We start from the raw sequence: 27,744 nt of genomic DNA, 5'->3' as shown, positions 1-27,744 counted from the left end.
CCCACAAGCTCATCTTTGATGATACCAGCCCAAACCAGTACTCCACCTCCACCTTGCTGGCGTCTGAGTCGGACTGGAGCTCTCTGCCCTTTACCAATCCAGCCACGGGCCCATCCATCTGGCCCATCAAGACTCACTCTCATTTCATCAGTCCATAAAACCTTAGAAAAATCAGTCTTGAGATATTTCTTGGCCCAGTCTTGACGTTTCAGCTTGTGTGTCTTGTTCAGTGGTGGTCGTCTTTCAGCCTTTCTTACCTTGGCCATGTCTCTGAGTATTGCACACCTTGTGCTTTTGGGCACTCCAGTGATGTTGCAGCTCTGAAATATGGCCAAACTGGTGGCAAGTGGCATCTTGGCAGCTGCACGCTTGACTTTTCTCAGTTCATAGGCAGTTATTTTGCGCCTTGGTTTTTCCACACGCTTCTTGCGACCCTGTTGACTATTTTGAAAGAAACGCTTGATTGTTCGATGATCACGCTTCAGAAGCTTTGCAATTTTAAGAGTGCTGCATCCCTCTGCAAGATATCTCACTATTTTTGACTTTTATGAGCCTGTCAAGTCCTTCTTTTGACCCATTTTGCCAAAGGAAAGGAAGTTGCCTAATAATTATGCACACCTGATATAGGGTGTTGATGTCATTAGACCACACCCCTTCTCATTACAGAGATGCACATCACCTAATATGCTTAATTGGTAGTAGGCTTTCGAGCCTATACAGCTTGGAGTAAGACAACATGCATAAAGAGGATGATGTGGTCAAAATACTCATTTGCCTAATAGTTCTGCACTCCCTGTATACACACATACATATACATGCTTAGACATGTATATGTATGTATCTCTATGTTAAAGCCCTTTGCCTGCCTTTTTTTCCCTAACACCTTAGATCTTATATTTCTTTCATATAAGTGACAAGAGTCCATGAGCTAGCGATGTATGGGATATACATTCCTACCAGAAGGGGGCAAAGTTTCCCAAACCTGAAATGCCTATAAATACACCTCCCACCTCACTCATATCTCAATTTTACAAACGTTGCCTCCTTAGGAGCTGGAGAAGCATGATGTCCTTGATTTCTTCTGTGAAAGGCGCTAAGCATATTGAAGCCCAGTTCCTCTCTAAGTACAGTGTTTGAGGGATGTGAAGGGAGTACAAGCCCCCCAACATTAGTGAGTTGGAGGCCTATTTATCAAGCCGTTGACCGCAAATACGCTGGAATTCCGCAGCGTAAATGTGGAGAGTTGATTCCCCTTAATTATCAAAGCCTACAGACCGGCAAAAGCTGAAATTTGTGACGTAACATACGATCCGCCGGTCTCAGTCCGACACAGATCGATGCTTACGTCACTACATATGTTCTGAATGCAAATTTGGCACTATCTGACTACTTTTGATAGTTAACAAATTCCTAGCAGGTACGCTCGCCACTATTCCGGCCCAGGGTACCTGGTTTTAAATCCGCTGCCCTGGAGGCGGTGGATGCCATAGGAATCAATGGGAGTCTGAAAGCAGCGAAAGCTCATGTTCGCTGCTGTCCGATATCCCATTGATTCCTATGGGAGAATAAAAGTTATGTTTACACCTAACATCCTAACATGTACCCCGAGTCTAAACACCCCTAATCTGCCGCCCCCTACACCGCCGCCACCTACATTATACTTATTAACCCCTAATCTGCCGCCCCTACACCGCCGCCACCTACATTATACTTATTAACCCCTAATCTGCCGCCCCTACACCGCCGCCACCTACATTATACTTATTAACCCCTAATCTGCCACCCCTACACCGCCGTCACCTACATTATACTTATTAACCCCTAATCCGCCGCCCCTACACCGCCGCCACCTACATTATGTTATTAACCCCTATCCCGCCGCTCCCGGAGCCCACCGCAACTAAATAAAGTTATTAACCCCTATACCGCCAGCCCCCCACATCGCCATAAACTATATTAACCTATTAACCTCTAAACCAAACAACCCGCTAACTTCATATTAAATATTAACTCATCCCTATCTTATAATAAATTTAAACTTACCTTTAGAATTAAATTAAACTATATTAAAATAATAGTTAATCTACCCTGTTATACTAAAATTACATTAAGCTACAAATTAAATTAACTATATTATATATTTAAAAACCTAACCCTACTCAAATAATTTAATTCTACAATTAAAAATTACTAAGTTACAAAAAACTAACACTAAGTTACACAAAATAAAAAAGAAATTATCAAAGATTTAAACTAATTACACCTTATCTAAGAGTCCTATGAAAATAAAAAAGCCCCCCCTAAAATAAAAAAAAACCCTAACCTACAATAAAGTACAAATAACCCTTAAAAGGGCCTTTTGATTGAGAGCAGTAGGGGCGACTGTCATACGCCAGATTGGAACTCATAAGGTGGCAAATTCTTCATATTACGCCTGGGGCAGCAACGGACCGCCATTTCTGTCTGCTATGGAGGAACATATCTGCGCCACAGTAGAGGCTTTATTTGCAGAGTACGAACAGAGGATCCTCGAGAGGTTCGATGGCCTGCTGGCCAAATTTGAGGCCGGATTGATAGAGAGGCGGCCTGTGCGGGTAGATGAGGAGATCGAGAGAGAGGATAGCATGACACCCGGCGCAGTGCAACTACATTCAGGTGATTCACACGCCGTATCCGGTCTCCCTGAGAAGCATCAACTACTGAACGGAGATATGGGAGGTTCCGGTACAACTTACAGCTCGTGGACCCGGCGGGTCGGCGGGGTTCTGACCCCTGCTAACAGTACTGCTATAGCTTACCCACTCATGGCCGCTGCCTCCTACATGATGACCCTGCAATTTGAAGGTACTCGGCTTTGTGCTGCCAGCGTAAGATCCGGCATTGGGTGAGGACTCTAATGTTGTAACAGTTTACTGATGCCCCGGTTTCCAGACCCATTTTGCCTACCACACATGCCCCTATTAACTAATTACACAGCAGCTGATATTGAAGGTTCTACACCCATGCTGACTAAACATTTATAGAGTGTGTTTAGGAGCCGAGACTCCAATGTGCTGTTATGGCGTGTAGCACTAGAGGGGAACTTTCTACTTGTTTGGCCATTTACCGTGAGGACATTGCTAACCCGAGAGAACCTGACCTTGCAGGAACCCTTCCTGACCCCTTAGAAGTACACTGTCCTTGAATATATAAAGATGGATATCGGATTAAGTAAATAATGGACATGGAACTCAGGTCTTTCAGTTTGTGACAAGATGGACGCTAATAACTATTTCTAGCTTAACCTAAACCAAGAGTTTATTACGCTTTAGCTACTGCTTCTTTACTAAGATAAAGATACGCATGGTTGGATATACTCCCTGATAGTTCCTATAAGCAATATCAATGTATAGTACTAAACTAGTGATAATGTGGTTTTATGCTCACCCTGTATCTGTTTTGTATCTCATACTATTACCTATCAAAGCTTAGGTATGCAGCTACGCATACACTCATTTCGCCTGGACTAGGTTTGATATATATCTCTACACTAGCTTAGTACTGAAGTTCAGGGTAAGGAGGATTGTACATATTTCGCTAACTCTCCCTATCACCTCTGCTCAGTAAGTTGTCCACAGTGAGCCCACAAGGTTCAGTATTGACACACTCCTATGGAGATGACTTGGCATTCCCTCACACTGCCAACGGCCGGGGTAGTGTGGCATGCTGAGGAATTTCTCATATTCCCAAATAGTGACACATCAGTTTAAATCCAGGTCTCACTGTGGTTTTAAGTTTGGGTGCTAGATACATAGTTGGCAGCTATTATTACAGATTCAGTACAGCATGATCCTACCCTTCAGAAAACATAACTGGATACCAGAGTTCCTTTATCTCTGAAGTAACCCTTGAAACCTAATCATAATTAAGCATTTTAACCCTCTTCTGTTCATCTTCTGTTTGTAGCACTCCTTCCAGTTTTAAGCACATAATATAGAAGCTTTGACTCCAAACTCTTGACATTCTAATGGATAACCATGTCGGGTCTTGGAGGGGCCCTGATCATATATCCCCCTACATGCGCCCTATTTATGGGGGTATGCTTCATCCTAGCTTTTGCATATAAAATGGGGGTCTGGAGATACAAATGTATGATGTTTATACTAAAGGTTAAAAAATGAGGTTTGTCACCTGAGATCCAAAAGTGGTCTTCTTTGTCAAAGCTAACCTCCCAAAGTACAGTCATTCCCTAGTGAGGCCCAAAAGTGACCTCGTGTGACATTAGGGAGGTGTAAGGACCATCAGGCATCTTAGTTACGTCCCTTATGTTTGTACCTACTGTCTGGAATTTGTAGTGTATATTGGAAATATGTGGTACTATGATGTATTTCTTACTATTGTTGTGTTTTCTTGTTGAACATTACTTGTATGCCTTGCAACAAACTTCAAATAAAAAATAAATTAAAAAAAAAAAAAAAAAAAAAAGGGCCTTTTGCGGGGCATTGCCCCAAAGAAATCAGCTTTTACCTGTAAATAAAAAATACAAATACCCCCTCAACAGTAAAACCCACCACTCATACAACCAACCCCCCCCCAAATAAAAACCTAACTAAAAAAACCTAAGCTCCCCATTGCCCTGAAAAGGGCATTTGGATGGGCATTGCCCTTAAAAGGGCATTTAGCTCTATTGCAGCCCAAACCCTAATCTAAAACTAAAACCCACCCAATAAACCCTTAAAAAAAAACTAACACTAACCCCTGAAGATCCACTTACAGTTTTGAAGATGCAACATCCATCCTCCAAGAAGCCGGCAGAAGTCTTCATCCAAGTGGCTGAAGTCTTCATCCAAGCCCGCAGAAGTCTTCACACAGACGGCATCTTCTATCTTCATCCATCCGGCACGGAGCGGCTCCATCTTCCAGACATCCGACGCAGAGCATCTTCTCCTTACGTCTTCTTCCCGAATGAAGGTTCCTTTAAATGACGTCATCCAAGATGGCGTCCCTTAGACTCCGATTGGCTGATAGAATTCTATCAGCCAATCAGAATTAAGGTTGAAAAAATCCTATTGGCTGTTGCAATCAGCCAATAGGATTGAGCTTGTATTCTATTGGCTATTCCAATCAGCCAATAGAATGCGAGCTCAATCCTATTGGCTGATTGGATCAGCCAATAGGATGAAAGCTCAATCCTATTGGCTGATTGCAACAGCCAATAGGATTTTTTTAACCTTAATTCCGATTGGTTGATAGAATTCTATCAGCCAATCGGAATCTAAGGGACCCCATCTTGGATGACGTAATTTAAAGAAACCTTCATTTGGGAAGAAGATGTCGAAAGAAGACGAAGCTCCGCGTCGGATGTCTGGAAGATGGAGCCGCTCTGCGCCGGATGGCTGAAGATAGAAGATGCTGTCTGGCTGAAGACTTCTGCGGGCTTGGATGAAGACTTCGGCCGCTTAGATGAAGACTTCTGCCGGCTTCTTGGAGGATGGATGTCGCATCTTCAAAACTGTAAGTGGATCTTCAGGGGTTAGTGTTAGTTTTTTTTAAGGGTTTATTGGGTGGGTTTTAGTTTTAGATTAGGGTTTGGGCTGCATAGAGCTAAATGCCCTTTTAATGGCAATGCCCATCCAAATGCCCTTTTCAGGGCAATGGGGAGCTTAGGTTTTTTTAGTTAGGTTTTTATTTGGGGGGGGTTGGTTGTGTGGGTGGTGGGTTTTACTGTTGGGGGGTTGTCTGTATTTTTTATTTACAGGTAAAAGAACTGATTTCTTTGGGGCAATGCCCAGCAAAAGGCCCTTTTAAGGGCTATTTGTAGTTTATTGTAGGTTAGGGTTTTTTTTTTATTTGGGGGGGGCTTTTATATTTTCATAGGGCTCTTAGATTAGGTGTAATTAGTTTAAATCTTTAATAATTTCTTTTTATTTCTTGTAACTTAGTGTTTATTTTTTTGTAACTTAGTGTTTGTTATATTTTGTAACTTAGTTGTTAGTTTTTTGTTAGTTATTTTTTAATTGTAGAATTAAATTATTTGAGTTGGGTTAGGTTTTTAAATATATAATATAGTTAATTTAATTTGTAGCTTAATGTAATTTTAGTATAACAGTTAGGGTAGATTAATTATTATTTTAATATAATTTAACTTAATTTTAGTATAAAGTAAAAAAATATTATTTAATATAAAGTAAGCGGGTTGTTAGGTTTAGGGATTGATAGGTTAATTTAGTTTATGGCGATGTGGGGGCTGGCAGTTTAGGGGTTAATAACTTTATTTAGTTGGGGTGGGCTCCGGGAGCAGCGGGATAGGGGTTAATAACATAATGTAGGTGGCTGCGGTGTAGCAGGCAGCAGATTAGGGTTTAATAACATAATGTATAAGAGAAAGAAGCACAGAGGCGCCAACATGGCCTAGTAACGTCACGGCAGTCAGATACAAAACATCAGCAGGATAGGAAATATACTCACAAGCGTAGCGCACCCAAATGGTGCTATTGTGGCAGCCTGGAACATCAAACAGTGGTCCAGCTCACTGGTGTCTCCAGCCAGATAGAGATGATCCTTGGCGAGGGCCTATCCTATGATGCCTATAAGGGCAAAAAAGGCACACACATAGCCCAGTAACGTTTGTACACCAGATAAAAAAGGATTCAAGGTTGTACTTACAGGAAACAAAGCACCACCAGGTGCAATATCAGCAGTACTGGGACCTCTCAGCCGCCCAGTGGACTGTGGAATCCAATTTGCAGGATGAAGAAAATCACCACTTTGGAAGATAGAACTAGCACACACACTCTGCCCCCAAACAGGAGCAGAATAATTGTGATATAGCAAGTGTATATTTAAAAACTTTTATTTTAAAAACAGCAACATGTTTCTCAGCCACCACAGGCTGTTTCCTCAGGCTATCCTGAGGAAACAGCCTGTGGTGGCTGAGAAACATGTTGCTGTTTTTAAAATCTGACTGCCGTGATGTTACTAGGCCATGTTGGCGCCTCTGTGCTTCTTTCTCTTATAGATCACGCCACACCAGGATGACCGTCCTATGACAGAGAGCTGCCTTCTTTCTTTTGGATTATTCTTTGTGTGGACATTTTTGTTATTTGATTTTACTAATATCATCTGGGTCCACTTGTGAGCATATAATCTCTAATAATCTGATATAAGTGTGCTAGGTTTATTGTATATTCTCTTAATTATCTGTATATATCTGCTTACTGTTTGCTGCTTATTGTTAGCGCCCCCTAGGAGTGTGGTGTATGTTCTATATGCACCACCCTCCTTATATCTTTTAATAACATAATGTAGGTGGAGGCGGTGTAGGGGGTGGAAGATTAAGGGTTAAGAACATAATGTTGGTGGCGGCGGGGTCCAGGAGCGGCGGGATAGGGGTTAATAAGTTTATTAGAGTTGCGGCAGTGTCGGGGAGCAGCGGGATAGGGGTTAATAACTTTATTTAGTTGCGGCGGGGTGCGGGAGCGGCGGGATAGGGGTTAAACAGTTTAGTATAGTGGCAGTGTTTAGTGACAGGGTACAAATAAAGCTGTGAAAAAGCCAAATAGCAGCAAGATCGATGACTGTTAGTTAACAACAGTCCGCTACTCATCGCCCCGTACTTGGTGCGTGGCTTTTTGACAGCTTTTTTGTTAAATATGGAGAGCGTATTCAGGTCCGCGACCACAATGTTAAGCGATGTCAGGCGAGCGAATTGGTGCAGTCGAATGCAGCACAGTTGACAGCTTGATAAGTAGGCCTCTTGGAGGAAACTCAACTACTTATGCAAATAGGTAAGGCTGCTAATAACAGTGATGAAATTATGGGAGATTTTAACTACCCTGATATAAACTGGGCCGAAGAAACTTGTAATTCAGCTAAAGGGGATAGATTTTTAAATGACACAATTAATAGAGGAGCCAACTCGGAATAAAGCTATATTGGATTTAGTGCTATCAAGCGGATACAGATATAGGGGTCAATTTATTGAGCTCCGTACGTAGCTTGATGCCCCGTGATGCCCCCTGAAGGCTCGCCGGAAACAGAAGATATGAAGCAGTGGTTTAAAGACCGCTGCTCCATAACCTGTCCACCTGCTCTGAGGCGGTGGACAGAAATCAACCCGATCAAATACGATCGGGTTGATTGACACCCCCTGCTAGCGGTGATTGGCCGCAAATCTGCAGGGGGCGGCATTGCACCAGCAATGTCGGCATTTATCGATGTGCGGTGGGCAGGATACATTACATCATATCATGTCTGTCCGCACTATCGTAAATAGACCCCTTTATATCAAACATAGAAGACAAAGAACATTTGGGTAACAGTGATCATAACATGTTCACATTTGAAATATCTTTTCATAAGCAGTGTCTTAATGGTTTAACTAAGACTTTTAATTTTAAGAAAGCAAAATTCAACGATTTAAGGAAATCATTAAATAACATAAACTGGGGCAAAGTATTCTCTAATAAAAATACAGAGGATAAATGGATAACATTTAGAACTGTGTTAAATAAATATACATATCAAATAAAAAATCCAAGCCAATATGGCTAAATAAAAATGTGTTAAGAGAAATTAGGAAAAAAAGGTAGGGCATTTAAATTATTCAAAGAAACTAGTACAGGCTCAACATACCAAACTTATAAGGAATGTAGCAAAGCATGCAAAAAGGCAATCAAACTAGCCAAAATTGAAAAATGAAAGATTAATTGCAAAGGATTCTAAGTCTAACCCTAAAAGGTTCTTTAAGTACATAAATAGCAAAAAATCTAAGAAGGACAACGTAGGTACATTAAAATGTGTGGAGGGTAGCATGATTAACAGTGACAGGGAGAAGGCTGAGGTACTAAACCAGTTCTTTTCTTCAGTATACACAAGAGAGAAACCAATGGGGGATACTTTGGAACAAACTAGAACATACCAGCCCATACCATTAACTGGGTTATGTCTAGAGGATATCAGGAAAAAAACATTATAATATTAAGATAAATAAAACTCCAGGCCCAGATAGAATACACCCAAGGGTGTTAAGGGAATTTAGCACTGTTATAGACAAACCACTATTTTTCAAGATGCATTATCCTCGGGCATAGTACCCCAGGAATGGCGTAAAGCTGATGTGGTGCCACTCTTCAAAAAGGGAAGCAGGGAAGATCCAGGAAGCTATAGACCAGTTAGTCTGACATCAATAATGGGGAAGATATTTTAAGGGATTATAAGGGATTATATAGATGATCATATACGTGTAAACAAGATTATGAGTTCAAATCAGCATGGTTTTATGAGAAATAGATCATGTCAAACTAATCTAATTAGGAAGTAAGTAAAAATATAGAAAAAGGGGAATCAGTTGATGTAATATACTTACACCTAGATTTAGAGTTTTGCGGCTTTTTTTCTAGCACTGCTTCTAAACAACGCAGGTATTTAGAGTTGTCTGAGGGGCTGCGTTAGGCTCCAAAAAGGGAGCGTTCAGCCGAATTTACCGCCACTTCAACCCTCAATACCAGCGTTGCTTACGGTAGCGGCTAGCTGGAAAAACATGCTCGTGCACGATTCCCCCATAGGAAACAATGGGGCAGTTTGGGCTGGAAAAAACCTAACACCTGCAAAAAAGCAGCGTTCAGCTCCTAACGCCTCCTATGAGGAAACACTCTCTAAGTCTGCACCTAACAACCTAGCATGAACCCCGAGTCTAAACACCCATAATCTTACACTTATTAACCCCTAATCTGCTGCCCCCGCTATCGCTGACACCTGCATTACACAATTAACCCCTAATCTGCCGCTCCGTACACCGCCGCAACCTACATTACACCTATGTACCCCAAATCTGCTGTCCCTAACATCGCAGACACCTATATTATATTTATTAACCCCTAATCTGCCCCCCAACATCGCTGACACCTATATTATATTTATTAGCCCCTAATCTGCCCTCCCAACGTCGCCGCTACCTTACCTACACTTATTAACCCCTAATCTGCTGACCGGACCTCGCCGCTACTCTAATAAATGTATTAACCACTAAAACGCAGCACTCCCGCCTCACAAACACTATAATAAATATTATTAACCCCTAATCTGTCCTCCCTAACATCGCCACCACCTAACTTCAAGTATTAACCCCTAATCTGCTGACCGGACCTCGTCGCTACTCTAATAAATGTATTAACCCCTAAAGCTAAGTCTAACCCTAACCCTAACACCTCCCTAAATTAAATATAATTTTAATCTAACAAAATAAATTAAATATTATTAACTAAAGTATTCCTATTTAAAGCTAAATACTTACCTGTAAAATAAACCCTAATATAGCTACAATATAACGAATAATTATATTGTAGCTATTTTAGGATTTATATTTATTTTACAGGCAACTTTGTATTTATTTTAACTAGGTACAATAGCTATTAAATAGTTATTAATTATTTAATAGCTACCTAGTTAAAATAATTACAAAATAATTAAATAAATTACCTACAATTACCTACAATTAAATAAACTAAACTAAATTACAAAAAAACCAAACACTAAATTACAAAAAATAAAAAAAGATTACAAGAATTTTAAGCTAAATACACCTACTCTAAGCCCCCTGATAAAATAACAAAGACCCCAAAATAAAAAATTTTTCCCTACCCTAATCTAAATTAAAAAAGTTAACAGCTCTATTACCAGCCCTTAAAAGGGCTTTTTGCGGGGCATGCCCCAAAGTAATCAGCTCTTTTGCCTGTAAAAAAACCCACAATACCCTCCCCAACATTAAAACCCACCACCCACATACCCCTACTCTATCCCAAACCCCCCTTAAATAAACCTAACACTACCCCCCTGAAGATCTCCCTACCTTGAGTCGTGTTCACCAAGCCGGGCACCGATGGACCAAAAGAGGACATCCGGAGTGGCAGAAGTCTTCATCCTATCCGGGCAGAAGAGGACATCCGGACCGGCAGATATATTCATCCAAGCGGCATCTTCTATCTTCATCCATCCGGAGCGGAGCCATCTTCTTCCATCCGACACGGATCCATCCTTCTTCCCCGACGCCTACTCGCCGAATGAAGGTTCCTTTAAATGACATCACCCAAGATGGCGTCCCTCAATCAGCCAATCGGAATTAAGGTAGGAAAAATTAAGGTAGGAAAAATCTGATTGGCTGATTGAATCAGCCAATCTGATTCAAGTTCAATCGGATTGGCTGATCCAATCAGCCAATCACTTTGAGCTTGCATTCTATTGGCTGTTCCGATCAGTGATTGGATCAGCCAATCCGATTGAACTTGATACTGATTGGCTGATTGATTAGCCAATCAGATTTTTTAAGGGTAGGGAATTTTTTTTATTTTGGGGGGCTTTGTTATTTTATTAGGGGGCTTAGAGTAGGTGTAATTAGCTTAAAATTCTTGTAATCTTTTTTTATTTTTGTAATTTAGTGTTTTTTTTGTTGTAATTTAGTTTATTTAATTGTAGGTAATTGTAGGTAATTTATTTAATTAATTTATTGCTAGTGTAGTTTTAGGTTTAATTGTAACTTAGGTTAGGATTTATTTTACAGGTAATTTTGTAATTATTTTAACTAGGTAGCTATTAAATAGTTAATAACTATTTAATAGCTATTGTACCTAGTTAAAATAAATACAAAGTTGCCTGTAAAATAAATGTAAATCCTAAAATAGCTACAATATAATTATTCGTTATATTGTAGCTATATTAGGGTTTATTTTACAGGTAAGTATTTAGCTTTAAATAGGAATACTTTAGTTAATAAGATTTAATTTATTTTGTTAGATTAAAATTATATTTAATTTAGGGGGGTGTTAGGGTTAGGGTTATACTTAGCTTTAGGGGTTAATACATTTATTATAGTAGCGGCGAGGTCCGGTCGGCAGATTAGGGGTTAATACTTGAAGTTAGGTGGCGCCGATGTTAGGGAGGGCAGATTAGGGGTTAATACTATTTATTATAGGGTTTGCGAGGCGGGAGTTCGGCGCTTTAGGGGTTAATACATTTATTAGAGTAGCGGTGAGGTCCGGTCGGCAGATTAGGGGTTAATAAGTGTAGGTAAGGTAGCGACGACGTTGGGGGGGGCAGATTAGGGGTTAATAAATATTATGTAGGTGTTGGCGATGTTAGGGGCAGCAGATTAGGGGTTTATAGGGATAATGTAGGTGGCGGCGGTGTGCGGTTGGTAGATTAGGGGTTAAAAATATTTATTATAGTGGCGGCGATGTGGGGGGACCTCGGTTTAGGGGTACATAGGTAGTTTATGGGTGTTAGTGTACTTTAGAGCACAGTAGTTAAGAGCTTTATAAACCGGCGTTAGCCCATAAAGCTCTTAACTACTGACTTTTTTCTGCGGCTGGAGTCTTGTCGGTAGAGGGTCTACTGCTCACTTCAGCCAAGACTCTAAATACCGGCGTTAGGAAGATCCCATTGAAAAGATAGGATACGCAATTGGAGTAAGGGGATCTGCGGTATGGAAAAGTCACGGCTTGAAAGTGAGCGTTAGACCCTTTCCTGGCTGACTCTAAATACCAGCGGGCGGCCAAAAGCAGCGTAAGGACCCCTTAACGCTGCTTTTGACGGCTATCGCAGAACTCTAAATCTAGGCATTAGACTTTCCAAAGGCGTTTGATACAGTGCCACAAGAGAGATTAATGCACATAATTAAGGGACTGGAATTAGCTGAAAATGTTAGCTCATGGATAAATAATTGGATAAAAGATAGGGAGCAGCGAGTAGTAGTGAATGGATCATACTCAGATTAGACAAAGGTAATCAGTGGAGTCCCCCAGGGATCAGTACTGGGCCCTGTTCTTTTTAATATTTTTATTAATGACTTGGAGCAAGGATTAAATAGCGACATCTCTATTTTTGCAGATGATACTAAATTAAGTAAGGTCATTAGGTCAGAGCATGATGAACTTCCGATACAAAGGGATCTGCAACAATTAGAAGTATGAGCAGGTAAATGAAAAATTAGATTTAATACAGGAAAATGCAAGGTTCTACATTCTGGAAGTAAAAATAAGCAGGCAATGTATTATTTAAATGGTACAAGACTTAGCCAAACAGAGGAGGAAAGGGATTTGGGAGTAATAAAAGATAACAAGCTAAAGATGGATGCACAATGCAGGGGAGCGGCTTCAAAGGATAATAAGATACTTCCATGTATTAAAAGAGGCATTGATTTAAAGGAGGAAAACATAATTCTGTCACTATATAAATCCCTGGTAAGACCTCACCTTGAGTATGGAGTGCAGTTCTGGGGACCGATCACAATAAAAGATATTGCAGAACTTGAGAAAGTTCAGAGAAGGGCCACAAAACTAATAAGGAGAATGAAGAATTTAAGCCATGAGGAGAGGCTAGCCAAAGTGGGTCTGTTTTCCCTAGAAAAAGGCGCTTGAGAGGTGACATGATTACTTTATATAAATATATTCAAGGCCCATATACAGAGATGGCAGAAGCTCTGTTTATTCCAAGAAAATTGATTGTGACAAGAGGTCCCAATTTAAGGTTGGAGGAAAGGAGATTTAGTCTCCTGCAACGGAAACATTTTTTCACTGTAAGAGTAATAAAATTGTGGAACTTATTACCAAAGGAGGTAGTGAATGCCAATAACCTAGGTACATTTAAAAATTGTTTGGATACATTTCTGGCTAGAAAAAAAATTCATGGATATGATTGCTTGTATTAAATGGGTGGGATTAATATAAGCTCAACTAGAGCTTTTTCTTTTTTTAATAAGTATATTAGATTTGTATAGGTTGAACTAGATGGACTTTTTTTCAACCTAATCTACTATGTTACTATGTTTTTTTGGAACTAGTAATTTATTTATAAATTAGGATGCTAAGTATTATGTTAGTCTCATGGAATGTTGATAATCACATTTTATGCAGCTATAATAGAAGTATCCGTTAGGCTTTATTTTGGTACATTTTGTTTTTTTGTATATACTATCAAAATTCTTACCTGCTTTTAAGCGTGATAGGTGTATTAGAAATCCTCTTCAGCTTTGCATGTCACGCATGTGATGATGCTATTTATGTCATAGGGTGACGTGTCATCATTGTGTGCCATTTGTTTGGCGCCAAAATGTTTTCATTTTCCCGCCAAATTTTTTCCTGCCAAAATTGCAGTTAAAAGCTCTGCCCCAGCTCATTCAGTGTTCTCAGAAAAACCTTAGAGAGCTTTCATGCAGCATTTTATGAATCACTTTTTTTTTTTTTAATATAATTTTTTTCGCTCTGTTTCCCATTTTCTCAAGCCTGTTATATATATCATATATAGGAGCATGGATATAAATTTGCAGAATTAATTTATTTTAATTTTTTTCTAATTTAGTTTTTTTGCAATTATGTCTCAAACTTAACCTGCCTTTGATGTTACCATAGGATTTGAGCTGCCTAAACAGGTATTTAACAAAGCTAAGTATGTTTGTTGTAATTAAGCTGATCTAAATTATTCAGCTCAATTATGTGGCTCCTGATTTAACAAATTGTTAAATATATCTATGAGTACAAATACACACACTGTTATTCCGTCTAAATGTACATATCATTACTGCAGAAATGTAAGATTTTATTTCTACAGCTATAGAGAAGGCAATAACTGCTATTTTGCCATCAAATAAATGTAAAAGGTTATTTGCAACATTTTCCTAAACTTAGTGAATTAAGTTCTGACCTTCTGCATACTGGCGTATCCTCTACTGATGGGGTCTCCTCTAATTCAGAGGATGCCACGTCAGAGACTTATATAGACAAATCTTTTTTATTTAAGTTAGAATACATTTGTTCTCTCTTAAAGGAAGTTTTGTTTACTTTGGGTATTGAGGAGTCTAAATCTCCTGATGATAAAGCTAGTAATTGACTAAATTATGTATTTAAGACTACTGTTATTACTCCTGAAGTATTTCCTTTTCCTGACGCTATCTCTAATGTGATTGCTAACGAATGGTCTAAGCCTGGTACCTCTTTTAACCCTTCTTCTAGGTTTAAGAAATTGTATCCTTTACCCGTAGCCAAGGATCCTTTAGATAGGAAGCTTGAATCTTATCCAAGAAGGGCATATTTACATTCTGGCTATATTCTTAGACCTGTTATATCTATGGCTGATGTTGCTGCTTCTACTTTTTGGTTGGACAGTTTAGCACAGCAGTTGTCTTCATATTCTCAGTTATCTAACATTATTGTTTTACTTTAACATGCAAATCATTTTATTTGTGATGCTATATTTGATGTTAGGAAGATCAATGTCATATCCATGCCTTTAGCCATTCTAACTAGAAGAGCTTTATGGCTTAAATCTTGGAATGCTGACATGGTGTATACGACTAGATGATTATCTCTCTCTTTTCAAGGTAAAAATCTTTTTGGTTCATAATTTGATTCTATTATCTCTACTGTTACTGGGGGTAAGGAAGTTTTTATGCCCCAAGACTAGAAATCTAAGGGTAAATTTAAAACTCCCAATCGTTTTCGTTCCTTTTGTCAGAATAGAGAATAGAAAACCACTTCTTCCCCTAAGGCCTCTGGCTCTAATTAGAGACCATCTCCGAATTGGAATAAATCCAAGCTGTATAAGAAACAAAATCCTGCCCCTAAACCTATATGAAGGTGTGGCCCTCAAGCCATTGCTTCTGGTAGGGGGCAGACTAAAGCTATTTCAAAGAGTTTGGACAGACTCTGTCCAAAATCAGTGGATTCAGAATAAAATTTCTTAGGGGTGTCGAATAGGATTCAAAATAAGACTTCCTTTGGGAAGATTATTTCTTACCCATGTAACAAAAAACCCATTAAAAGTTCAAGTCTTTCTGAAATGTGTTTCAGATCTAGAACTTTCAGGGGTAATTGTCCCAGTTCCACAGCAGGAACAAGGATTGGGGTTTTTATTCAAATCTATTCATTGTGTCTATAAAGTAAAATTCTTTCAGACCAATTTTGGATCAAGATGGTGACTATAAGGACTATTCTGCCTTTTGTTCAGCAAGGTCACTTCATGTCCACAATAGACAGGGCGCTTACCTTCACATTCCGATTCATCCAGATCACTATCGTTTTTGAGATTCCCTTTTCTAAACAAGCATTACCAATTTGTCGCTCTTCCATTTGGCCTTGCAACAGCTCCAAGAATATTCTTAATAGTTTAGGTGCCCTTTCTGTAATCAGAGAGAAGGGTATTGCGGTGTTTCCTTATTTGGACGTTATCTTGGCACTAGAGTAATACATTTCCGGATAGATTCAGTGTCCATGACTCTATCCCTAACTGAAAACAGATGTTTGAGATTAGTTTCAGCTTCTCTAAACCTTCAGTCTCTTATCATTCTCTTCAGTAACTATGTGCATGGAAGTATTAGGTCTCATGATTGCAGCATCGGACGCGATCCTTTTTGCTTGTTTTCTACAGTTTTGCATGTGGCACCAATGGTGCAGAGATTATACTCAGATATCACAACTGATATACTTAAATCCCAACTCTCCACTCTCTCTGACTTGGTAGTTAAACCATCACCTTATTGTTTAAGGGGCCTCCTTTGTTTGTCCTACCTTGACTGTGATCATAACAGAGGCATGTTTCTCAGGTTGGGAAGCTGTTTGGGGGTCTCTGACAGCACAAGGAGTTTGGAATCCTTGAGAGGCGAGGTTACCAATCTATATCTTAGAACTCCATGCTATTTTCAGAGCTCTTCAGGCTTGGCCTCTATTAAAGAGAGAATCGTATATTCGGTTTCAAACAGAAAATGTCACAACAGTGGCATATGTCAATCATCAAGGGGGGACTCGCAGTCCCCTAGCAATAAAAGAAGTATCTCTAATACTTTCTTGGGCGGAATCCAATTCTTGTCTAATCACTGTGATTCATATACCAGGTGTAGACAATTTGGAAGCAGATTATCTCAGCCGTCAGATTCTACATTTGGGGATTGGTCTCTCCATCCAGATGTGTTCAATCAGATTGTGCAGATGTGGGGTTCTCCAGACATAGATCTGATGACCTCTCGTCTAAACAAGAAACTTCCCAGATACCTCTCCAGGTCCAGGGATCCTCATGCGGATTTGATGAATGCTCTAGTAGTTCCTTGGTTTTACCAACCTGCTTACATTTTTCACCTCTGGGGGTGATCTAAAAGATCATAATGGAACAATCTTATGTGTTTCTGATAGCACCAGCATGGCTTTACAGGTTCTGGTATGCGGACCTTTTCCAAATGTCCAGTTGCCAGCCTTGGTCACTTCCTATAAGACTAGGCCTTCTGTCTCAAGGCCCATTTTGACATCAGGATCTCAAATCTCTAAATTTGAAGGCATGGAAATTGAACGCTTAGTTCTTAGTCATAGACTTTTCTCTGACTCAGTAATTAACACTATGATACAGGCTTGCAAGTCTGTTTCAAGGAAGATTTATCATTAGACATGTGCGTTTCGATTCAGAACGAATCGAAATTCAGACGAATTTCTTAAATTCGGAGATTCGGATCGATTCGAATTTCCAAATTACGGTAGTACCAAATCTACCAAATAAATCCGAATTAGTTCGGATTTATTCATTACATTCGGATGTCCATGGATTACACTAGTATTGTACAGTATATTAGGTTATATCACTCTGCTATGGGTTACACCTAATATACAGTACATAATACTAGTCTAATACTAGACTTGTGCATGGCCGAAAAATTCATTTCGGATCGATTCGGGTGTTTTCGAATTTGGGTTCGGATCGATTCGAATTCGGAAAAATTCAAATTAATTTGTTTCGGATTCGTTTTGGATTCATTCGGATTCAAATAAATTTGTCTGTATTCGGTTCGATTTGGAAATTCGGAATTTCTGTATTTTTCGGTATGTGTTAGGTGGGATGTGCTGTTTATTAGACTAGTATTATGTACTATATATTAGGTGTAACCCATAGCAGAGTGATATAGCCTAATACACTGTACAATACTAGTGTAATCCATGGCCATCCGAATGTAATGAATAAATCCATACTAATTCGGATTTATTCGGTAGATTCGGTACTACCGTGATTCGGAAATTCGAATCGATCTGAATCTCCGAATTTAAGAAATTTGGCCGAATTTCGATTCATCCCGAATTGAAACACACATGTCTATTTAATACACAGCACATCCCACCTAACACATACCAAAAAATACTGAAATTCCAAATTTCCGAATCGAACCGAACCGAATCCAGCTGAATTTATTCGAATCCGAATGAATCCGAAACGAATCAGAAACAAATTCATTTGAATTTTTCCGAATTTGAATCGATCCGAACCGAAATTCGAAAACATCCGAATTGATCCGAACCGAACCAAAACTAATTTTTCATCCATGCACAAGTCTATTTATCATAGGGTTTGGAAAACCTATATTTTATGGTGTTCCACACACGATTATTCTTGGCATTCATTTAGAATTCTTAGGATTTTACAGTTTCTTCAGGATGGTTTGGATAAAGGTTTGCCTGCAAATACTTTGAAAGGACAAATCTCTGCCCTTTCTGTCTTATTTCATAGAAAGATTGCTAAGCATCCTGATATTCAATGTTTTGTTCAGGCTTTGACTCGTATCAAGCCTGTTATTTAATCAATTTCTCATCCTTGGAGTTTCACTTTGGTTTTAAAGATTTTGCAGGCTTCTCCTTTTGAGCCTATGCATTCTTTGGATATTAAACTACTTTCTTGGAAAGTTTTATTTCTTTTGGCTATCTCTTCTGCTAGAAGAGTTTCTGAATTGTCTGCTCTCTCTTGCAAGTCTCCTTATCTGATTTTCCATCAAGATAAAGCTGTTTTGCGGACTTTGTTTACATTTTTGCCTAAGGTTGTGAATTCTAACAACATCAATAGGGAAATTATTGCTCCTTCCTTGTGTCCTAATCCTAAGAATTCTCTTGAAAGGTCTTTACTTTCTTTGGATGTGGTAAGAGCTTTGAAATAATATGTTGAGGCTATTAAAGATTTTAGAAAGGCTTCCAGTCTATTTGTTATTTTTTCTGGATCCAGAAAAGGTCAGAAAGTCTCTACCATTTCCTTGGCATCTTGGTTGAAGCTTTTGATTCACAAAGCCTATTTGGAGGCAGTCTCCACCTCAGCGTATTGCAGCTCATTCTACTAGATCAGTCGCCACATCTTGGGTTTTCAAGAATAAAGCTTCAGTTGATCAAATTTGCAAAGCAGCAACTTGGTCTTTTTTGCATACATTTACTAAATTTTACCATTTTGATGTGTTTGCTTCATCGGAAGCAGTCTTTGATAGAAAGGGTTTTCAGGCAGCTATCTCAGTTTGATTCTAGTGCCTATGATTTGAGTTTTTTGAAATTTTTAAGAAAACTTAATTATTTTTTGGATTTAATTTCTCAGCGAAAATAGCTGTTTTTATTTTATCCCTGCCTCTCTAGTGACTCGTGGACTTCCAAATCTTGGGTATTATATCTCATACGTCACTAGCTCATGGACTCTTTCCACTTACATTAAAGAAAACATAATTTAGGTAAGAACTTACCTGATAAATTAATTTCTTTCATAGTAGCAAGAGTTCATGAGACCCACACAATTTTTGGGGGTTATCATTTTTTTTATATATATAAAGCACTTTATTTATCCTGTTTCTCTTTTTTATGCTTTTTACTCCTTTTACACCTCACTAACTTGGATATACGTTAAAATGAGGTATGAGTGAGGTGGGAGGTGTATTTATAGGCATTTGAGGTTTGGGAAACTTTGCCCCCTTCTGGTAGGAATGTATATCCCATACGTCACTAGCTCATGGACTCTTGCCACTATAAATTAAATTAATTCATCAGGTAAGTTCTTACATAAATTATGTTATTTGAGCCCTTTTTATGCAATTTTTTAATAATATTTATTAGATGGTGTTATTATGAGTATGACTATACTTTGTAATGTATTTTTGATGTGTTTTGTGACACTTTTTAGTTTTGCAAAACAGTTAACCACAGCTGTGAGATCGCAATAATGATTTGAGCTTAAATCGTGATTGCGCTCATGTGGCATCTCAACCACTAATGCTCCTGTGACCCCAGTAGGTGAAAACCCAGATAATGGTCTAGCCAACAAATTGTATACCTGGGGTTCGTCATATACTCTGGCTGAAGCAGCCATATCCAATTCTGTTTACCAGGAGAGGCTTAAGACCCAAAAGGATCTGGTTGGATGGGATGGATGGATGTTCTCTTCCTGGTTCTGTGTTGCGCAATTTCACCGTTATTTCAATAGTCTTAAAAACAAGGCCTCATTGTTTAGGCAGAAAACACCTTTTGAGACACTGTGCACTACTACTAATGTGCCTAGCCACTTGATTTCACGCCTGTATAAGCTACTGCTGGTGAGAGATGACAGCGCCCTACCTTCCTATGTGGATGCGTGGCATAAAGAACTGGGCACCGAGATTGATACTAAAGCATGGCTTAAAATCTTCAATAAGGCAAAAAAAACATTGGTCTCGGCGCGTCTCCAAGAAATGCACTATAAATTCCTGAGTAGGTGGTACCTCACTCCTCAGAGGCTGAAAAAAAATCTACCCACATGTTGGGGGGGAGTGATGGAGGGGCTGTAATGAAGAGGGAACATTACTACACATATGGTGGACTTGTCCGCTCATACGACCCTTTTGGGAGAGCGTGCTCTTGGAATGTAGCAGACTCTTGACAGTTATTCTACCTCCTGACCCATACTATATGTTATTCCACAATCTACCCAAAATGACTGAGGAAGCTAAACAAAGACTGTTCTCCTTGATGTTGAATTGTGCAAAGGGGTTGGTTCCAAGATATTGGAAATCATTAGAGGTGCCGAATCTGGGGGAGTGTAAGGCTGGAGTTGGGGACCTGCTTAGTCTGGAGAGATACCACTATCTAAAAATGGGGAAATTGGCCACACATGAATATATGATGCTACTCTGGAAGGGTAAAACTCTATAGAAATAGATCAATACTTCTGGGGAAAGATCTACAAAACCTTACATCTCAGGAGTGTTGAGTCTAGCTGAACATACCATACTCATTTCTTCCCCCTTTCTTTTTTTCTCTCTCCCTTCCCCTCCCCCTGCTGTCCTCTCTTCTTCTCTCCTATTCTATACTTACAGTCCATTGATGAGTGGACCGGTTGTGCCTTAAATTTACCCCTGTTCTATGCATTAGGGAACAGGGGCATGCGGCCCTAAATGCAAGTAAACCTAGACATGACTGGTCTACTAAGACATTTAACACATATATATCATAAATCTATGTTTGAATTGTTAAGTAAAACTTGTTATTTTTTCAAGAACATTGAACAAACAAAGTTCACTATGCGGAGCAATTAGCAGTTATATAAGATTGGAAGCTCCAAGGATATGTATGAGTATTATATGATTGTATCTGCAAAATGTATAACTATGTACTCATGAGCAAGTTCATTCAATAAAGCGCTTTATAAAAAATAAAAAAAAGTAAATTTTCTCACTGACATTCATAAAAATAAAAGACCACAAGTAAACATAATGGGCTAGATTACAAGTGGAGCGTTTTTTTGTGTTTTTGCTATAGCGAAAACTCTGATAGAATTAAGATTTTTGAACTTAGAATATCTTGTGCGCATTCATGTATTCCCCTATAGAACATAATGGAGGTAAAATGTGGAAAAAACCCTACTCTCGCGCAAACACCATAACATATTCTCAAATGTGCTTACCCGACCTGAAAATATTTCATATTTTATATTCTAATGTTCTTAACATAACTGATTTTGTTCTAGTTATTCATAATTTTATATCTCTATATATATCTGCTGTTTTTTTAAACAAATATATATTTATACTTATATATAAATAGATGATTTTATATATATATATATATATATATATATATATATATATATATATATATATATATATATATATATATATAAAAATATATATAGGAATATATATTTAAAAATACATAAAACATATTCTGCTATGTAAAGAATATTATAATGTGAAATATTTATAGTAAATACATAGTTAACAATTTTATTAAATATGAACATTGCATCAATATGTTTTTACATGTTTTCACTTAATATATTAATGTGTTTATATGTGTATATGTATGGAAAGAGAACAAAACAATATAATAGTGGAGGCGCTCAGCTTAACAATATATATTGTACATTGAATATAAGTCTTTTGTTGGTGAATTATGTCACAGAAGTTGTGTCAATTGAGGAATTACTGCTTATCAGCTGTTACATCAATCTTATGAGGTAAGATAAGTGCTCTGATTTAAAGATGATCCGCTGTAAGGGAACTCCTATGTCCTGGTGATATTCCTGAAGATCTGTAGATCAGGGATGGCCCTTCCGTTCTGGGAATGAAGATCCTGGACTCTCTTTAGATAGAAGAATGTAGACTGTAATCTGTCTTTTTGTATCTTTCTTGGATGGTGGTAGGAATACTTGATTCTTGTTGATAATATCCCTTAGAGAGAAGTGCCTTTTGGTGGTGAGAATCCCCGTTCCCTCAGTATGCAGTCAGAGCGTTGTTCCTTGGGCTGAAGTTCCTGGTTCTCTTTATTGCTTCTTAAAAATGACAAGATAAAAAAAAACAGTGGTCGAGTGCTTTCGGCAATTTGGTCAAAATATACTGTTCTAACAGCTTGAATAATTAAATGTCTGTAAATACATACAGTATATACACATATAAATACATTTATACATATGTACACACACACACACACACACACACACACACATACATACACATTTACATCTTTAGCAATGTATGTATCTCTATGTCAAAGCCCTTTGCTGGCTTTTTGTTTCTAACACCCAAGATCTCATATCTTCAAGCCCTTATAACTTTTGTATGCAATATTTTATCAAAATAATTTTTAATAGACAGTTATTATAAGTGTAAGTGTACTTTGTAATGTATTTTTGATGTGTTTTGTGCAACTTTTTCGTTTCTGAAAATAGTTAATCACAGCACTGAAATTGCTATAATGATTCTAGCGTAAATCGTTTAACTTGTAATGTCAGCACAATTAAAAAGGAGCGCAAATGATTGCGAAAACCCTCACAAAATCGTTCTCGCTCTACTTGTATTCTAGCCCAATATTTATTAATGGAACATTAAACTGAAAAAAATTGTATTAAATCCCAGTTACATGTTTTTTTAGAAGGATCATTATAATGCCAGCAGCTGTTTTATTAGAATAGGATGGTGATGGAGTTCTCAAACTGGAATTCCTAGTCCCTTTCCTCACAATACTTTTACTATGGGATTTGACTTTGACACAGATTCAGCAAAGCAGAAAACATTGCAACAACCCCCTAGCAATAGGGTCTAGAGCAATAACCCCCTCTATAGACACAAAAATAAAACTTATTCATACATTATAAATACTCACTCTCATTAGATACCACAATAAATATCCATTTACAATTCAAAGCAGGACATGAGAATAAGGTAATAAATACATTTTGTGAATGAGAATTTAAAATATTTAATATGTCTTGACTGATAGGAACATGCTGTTATAGAATGTTCCAATAATGGCATTAAATTATGGTATTAAAGTATGTGAAATTTATTTCTTATTGCCATATTTACAGTTTTGAATGCCCTGATGGAGAGGTGAACGCATCAAGATAATCTGACTTAGAAAGGGCTTTAAATTTAATTTATGCAGAGTGGTTTCTGTTAAAGGACCAGTCAACACAGTAGATTTGCATAATCAACAAATGCAAGATAACAAGACAATGCAATAGCACTTAGGCCTCTAGTTATTAAGGTCTGTTGGACCTGATCCGACAGTGCGGATCAGGTCCGACAGACCTCGCTGAATACGGCGAGCAATACGCTCACCGTATTCAGCATTGCACCAGCAGCTCACAAGAGCTGCTGGTGCAAAGCCGCCCCCTGTAGACTCGCGGCCAATAGGCCGCCAGCAGGGGGTGTCAATCAACCCGATCGTACTCGATCGGGTTGATTTCCGGCCATGTCTGTCCGCCTGCTCAGAGCAGGCGGACAGGTTATGGAGCAGCGGTCTTTGTGACCGCTGCTTCATAACTGCTGTTTCTGGCGAGTCTGAAGACTCGCCAGAAACAGGGGCCGTCAAGCTCCATCCGGAGCTTGATAACTAGAGGCCTTAGTCTGAACTTCAAATGAGTAGCAGATTTTTTTTCTGACAATTTTAAAAGTTATTTCTTTTTCCACTCCCCCTGTACCATGTGACAGCCATCAGCCAATCACAAATGCATACACGTACCATGTGACAGCCATCAGCCATTCACAAATGCATACACACTTATTCTTGCACATGCTCAGTAGGAGCTGGTGAATCAAAAAGTTTAAATATAAAAAGATTGTGCACATTTTGTTAATGGAAGTAAATTGGAAAGTTGTTTAAAATGACATGCTCTATCTGAATAATGAAAGTTTCATTTTGATTGAGTGTCCCTTTAAAGGTACATTTTGTGAGAAAATAAACTGCTCTAAATTATAGTTTTTATTTTTACTAAAATGTTTAATGGTTAAGAATTTAAGGTGATATTAAAGTAAGGTTTTATATATGAATAGAATTTATTAGCAATTAAAGGGTAAGTAAACACCAAAAATTGTATTGTTTAAAAAGATAGATAATCCCTTTATTTACCATACCCCAGTTTTGCATAGCCAACACTGTTATAGAAATATACTTTTTATACCTTGTATCTAAGCTTCTGCTCACTGCCTCCTTATCTCAGATCTTTTGACAGACTTGCATTTCAGGCAATTAATGCTGACTCTTAAATAACTTCACGTGCATGAACACTGTGTTATCTATATGAAACACATGAACTAATGCCCTCTAACTGTGAAAAACTGTCAAATACAGAGGCAGCCTTCAAGGGCTTAGAAATTAGCATATGAGCATACTTAGGTTTAGCTTTCAACTAAGAATAACAAGAGAACAAATCAACTTTTATGATAAAAGTAAATTAGAAAGTTGTTTAAAATTGCAAGCCCTATCTGAATTATGAAAGTTTAATTTGGACTTTACTATCCCTTTGCATTGCAAATGATCAGAACACAAAGTAAAAGTTTTTAAAAATGTACTATTTATTGTGTGTGTTTGTGTATAATATATATATATATATATATATATATATATATATATATATATATATATATATATATATATATATATATATATATATATAAAAAGTCAAGTCTGCACGGCCTCCATTGAGAAAGGCTCTGATGTGAGCCGAAACGTCTGGATTGGGCTTTTTGCTTATACATTAAAGGCTTATTGGATACAAATCCCTGTTTGATGTGCCTGCTTTGGGGTTCTCTATATGGATTTGCCGTGTGTGGGACCCTTGGGACTTCCTGTATAAGTATTATAGCAGTGCACCAGGGTGGTTAACTGTTGGAGTGTATATATATATGTATATATATATATATATATATATATATATATATATATACACAAAACACAGGAATGGATCGCACTCACAGACCGGACTGGGTACACATCCTAAGCCACAGCAAACTCCACAGCCCTGGACATTGACAGACAGCTGCAAAGTTCCCAGCAACTCAGGCAGTTAACGCCAGAGCAGCCCCGCAGGGAAGCATTACAAACATTATCAACACAACACACAGAAAACCTGGCACTCAGAGATTGCTGTGGCTTAGGATGTGTACCCAGTCCGGTCTGTGAGTGCGGTCCATTCCTGTGTTTTGTATTTACATAGGGGAGGTTACAAAAGCCTGTGTCACCCTGGGAGGTTCCCAGTTGGTTTGTTTGGAAGTATGCATTATGTGGGTGCTGGTTTAGGGTCCCAGGTAGGGGGAGACCTTGTTGTGGTCCTGGGCTTGATCCTTTGTCGCCAAATGTAACTGACTTCCTTCAGTTTTGCTTTTAAACATTACTGTGAATCTGTGTGTCTCATTTCTGTGTGTTGTGTATATATATATATATATATATATATATATATATATATATATATATATACACTGTATATGATTAGAAAAAGATAAAAAGTAAACCTTATCCAGCACTACACATAAAGTCTCAAAAATAAAATTGAAACAATGAATCTGTGAATCACTCAAAGCTAGACTCTAACACGGTTGTCAAGATGCAACTAATTTATTAAAGGAAAATATAATAAATTATAAAAAATAAAGTATGTGCAAATATTACAAAAAGCTTGATACAATTCATCAAACAGTAAGCATGCTATGCAATCGTTACCCCTCACACAAAAACAAGAGCTCTTATTAATAAAGCTAGCAGCAGTGCGTCCACTGAAAAAAGCACAAAAGTCAGTTGATTAAATATTTCCACTGAAGCAATACTTAAAGCTATAGAGTTAGTTGCGCTTAAACTGTGTTAGTATGCCATGCACTGCAGCAACAATAAATCTCCTCTTGTAAATGTGTGCTTGACCAATCATACGGTGCAATGTAAATGGTATAGAGCGATTCAAGTGGTGTCATATAACACTACCAGGGCTGTTAATATATACAAAGTCCCTGAGTAAAAGTCCCCACCACTCACTCAAAATCAAGAGCGAGCTGAACTGTTGCCAGAGGGGCCGGGTGTATCACTCTGCAGGGATTAGAGGACGTTGATTCATCACACTTATGCGCTGAACCATAAATCGCTGAGCCACAGTTCATTCGGCTTGCTGCCGACTTCCATGCTGTTTGGAATTACAGCATATGTTTGTGAATAAGAAGTTACCGCTGACCGGATTCTGTGTGTACTGGAGGAGGTGATTCATGGATGCTGTGGTGAGCGGTGGTTGTTCTAAATTAACACAGGGGTGAAGAACCGGATTACCTCAGGACTCAGGTAAACAAGCTGTATGGTGTGGCTCAGCGCTTTATGGTTCAGCGCATACCTGTGAGGTATGCCCAGGGCCGGATTTACATTTCGGGCGCCCATAGGCACAGAATTCACTATACAGAGTGCATCCCCCTTGTTTTCTGTTACTGGCGGCTTCCGTGGTGCCACTGAAACACCTGCCTGTGCTGGACAGGCTTTTTAATGGGCAGCCTACACCGAGGTCCCTCTCTGCCCCCACGGAAACTGCCGATCATGGAAAAGAAGGAGGTGCGCTCTGAATAGTGTTCTAAATAGCACGCACCCTCCTTGTTGTTGCCGGTGTTCTGTCGAATTAGTTGACAGAACACCAGCAATTAGGCAGGGGCACGGCTTTCCTCTATGGAGGGCGCCTGTAGGCACATGCCTACTCTGCCTCATTACAAATCTGGCCCTGTAAATGCCACATTAACCTCTCTGGTGCAATATTAACCCTCTTACATTTTACTTTCTGGTGCAGTGTTAAAGGGACAGTATACACCAATTTTCATATAACTGCATGTAATAGACACTATTATAAAGAATAATATGCACAGATACTGATATAAAAATCCAGTATAAAACCATTTAAAAACTTACTTAGAAGCTTCCTGTTTAGCTCTGTTTAAGGTTACTGGAGCACCCATTGCAAGTGGGAAATATCAGACACTCCCCCTCCCCCTTCCTTTGCATATGAAAAGACCCTTTACACAAGCAGAAGCAAGCTGGAGTAGGTATACTTCAATATTCTCCTAAAACTTTGGGGATTGGTTAGGAGTCTCAAATTCAGAGCAATGTTATTTAAGAATAAGCAAAAACTATCATTTTTTTTTAAAAAAAAACAACAATAACTTTATGGGCTATATAAATAGATCATCTAAAAAACATTTATGCAAAGAAAAAATGAGTGTAT

This window comes from Bombina bombina, chromosome 2 (assembly GCF_027579735.1).
Source record: "Bombina bombina isolate aBomBom1 chromosome 2, aBomBom1.pri, whole genome shotgun sequence".
Lineage (NCBI taxonomy): Eukaryota > Metazoa > Chordata > Amphibia > Anura > Bombinatoridae > Bombina > Bombina bombina.
Note: the sequence above shows the minus strand (reverse complement) of the source record.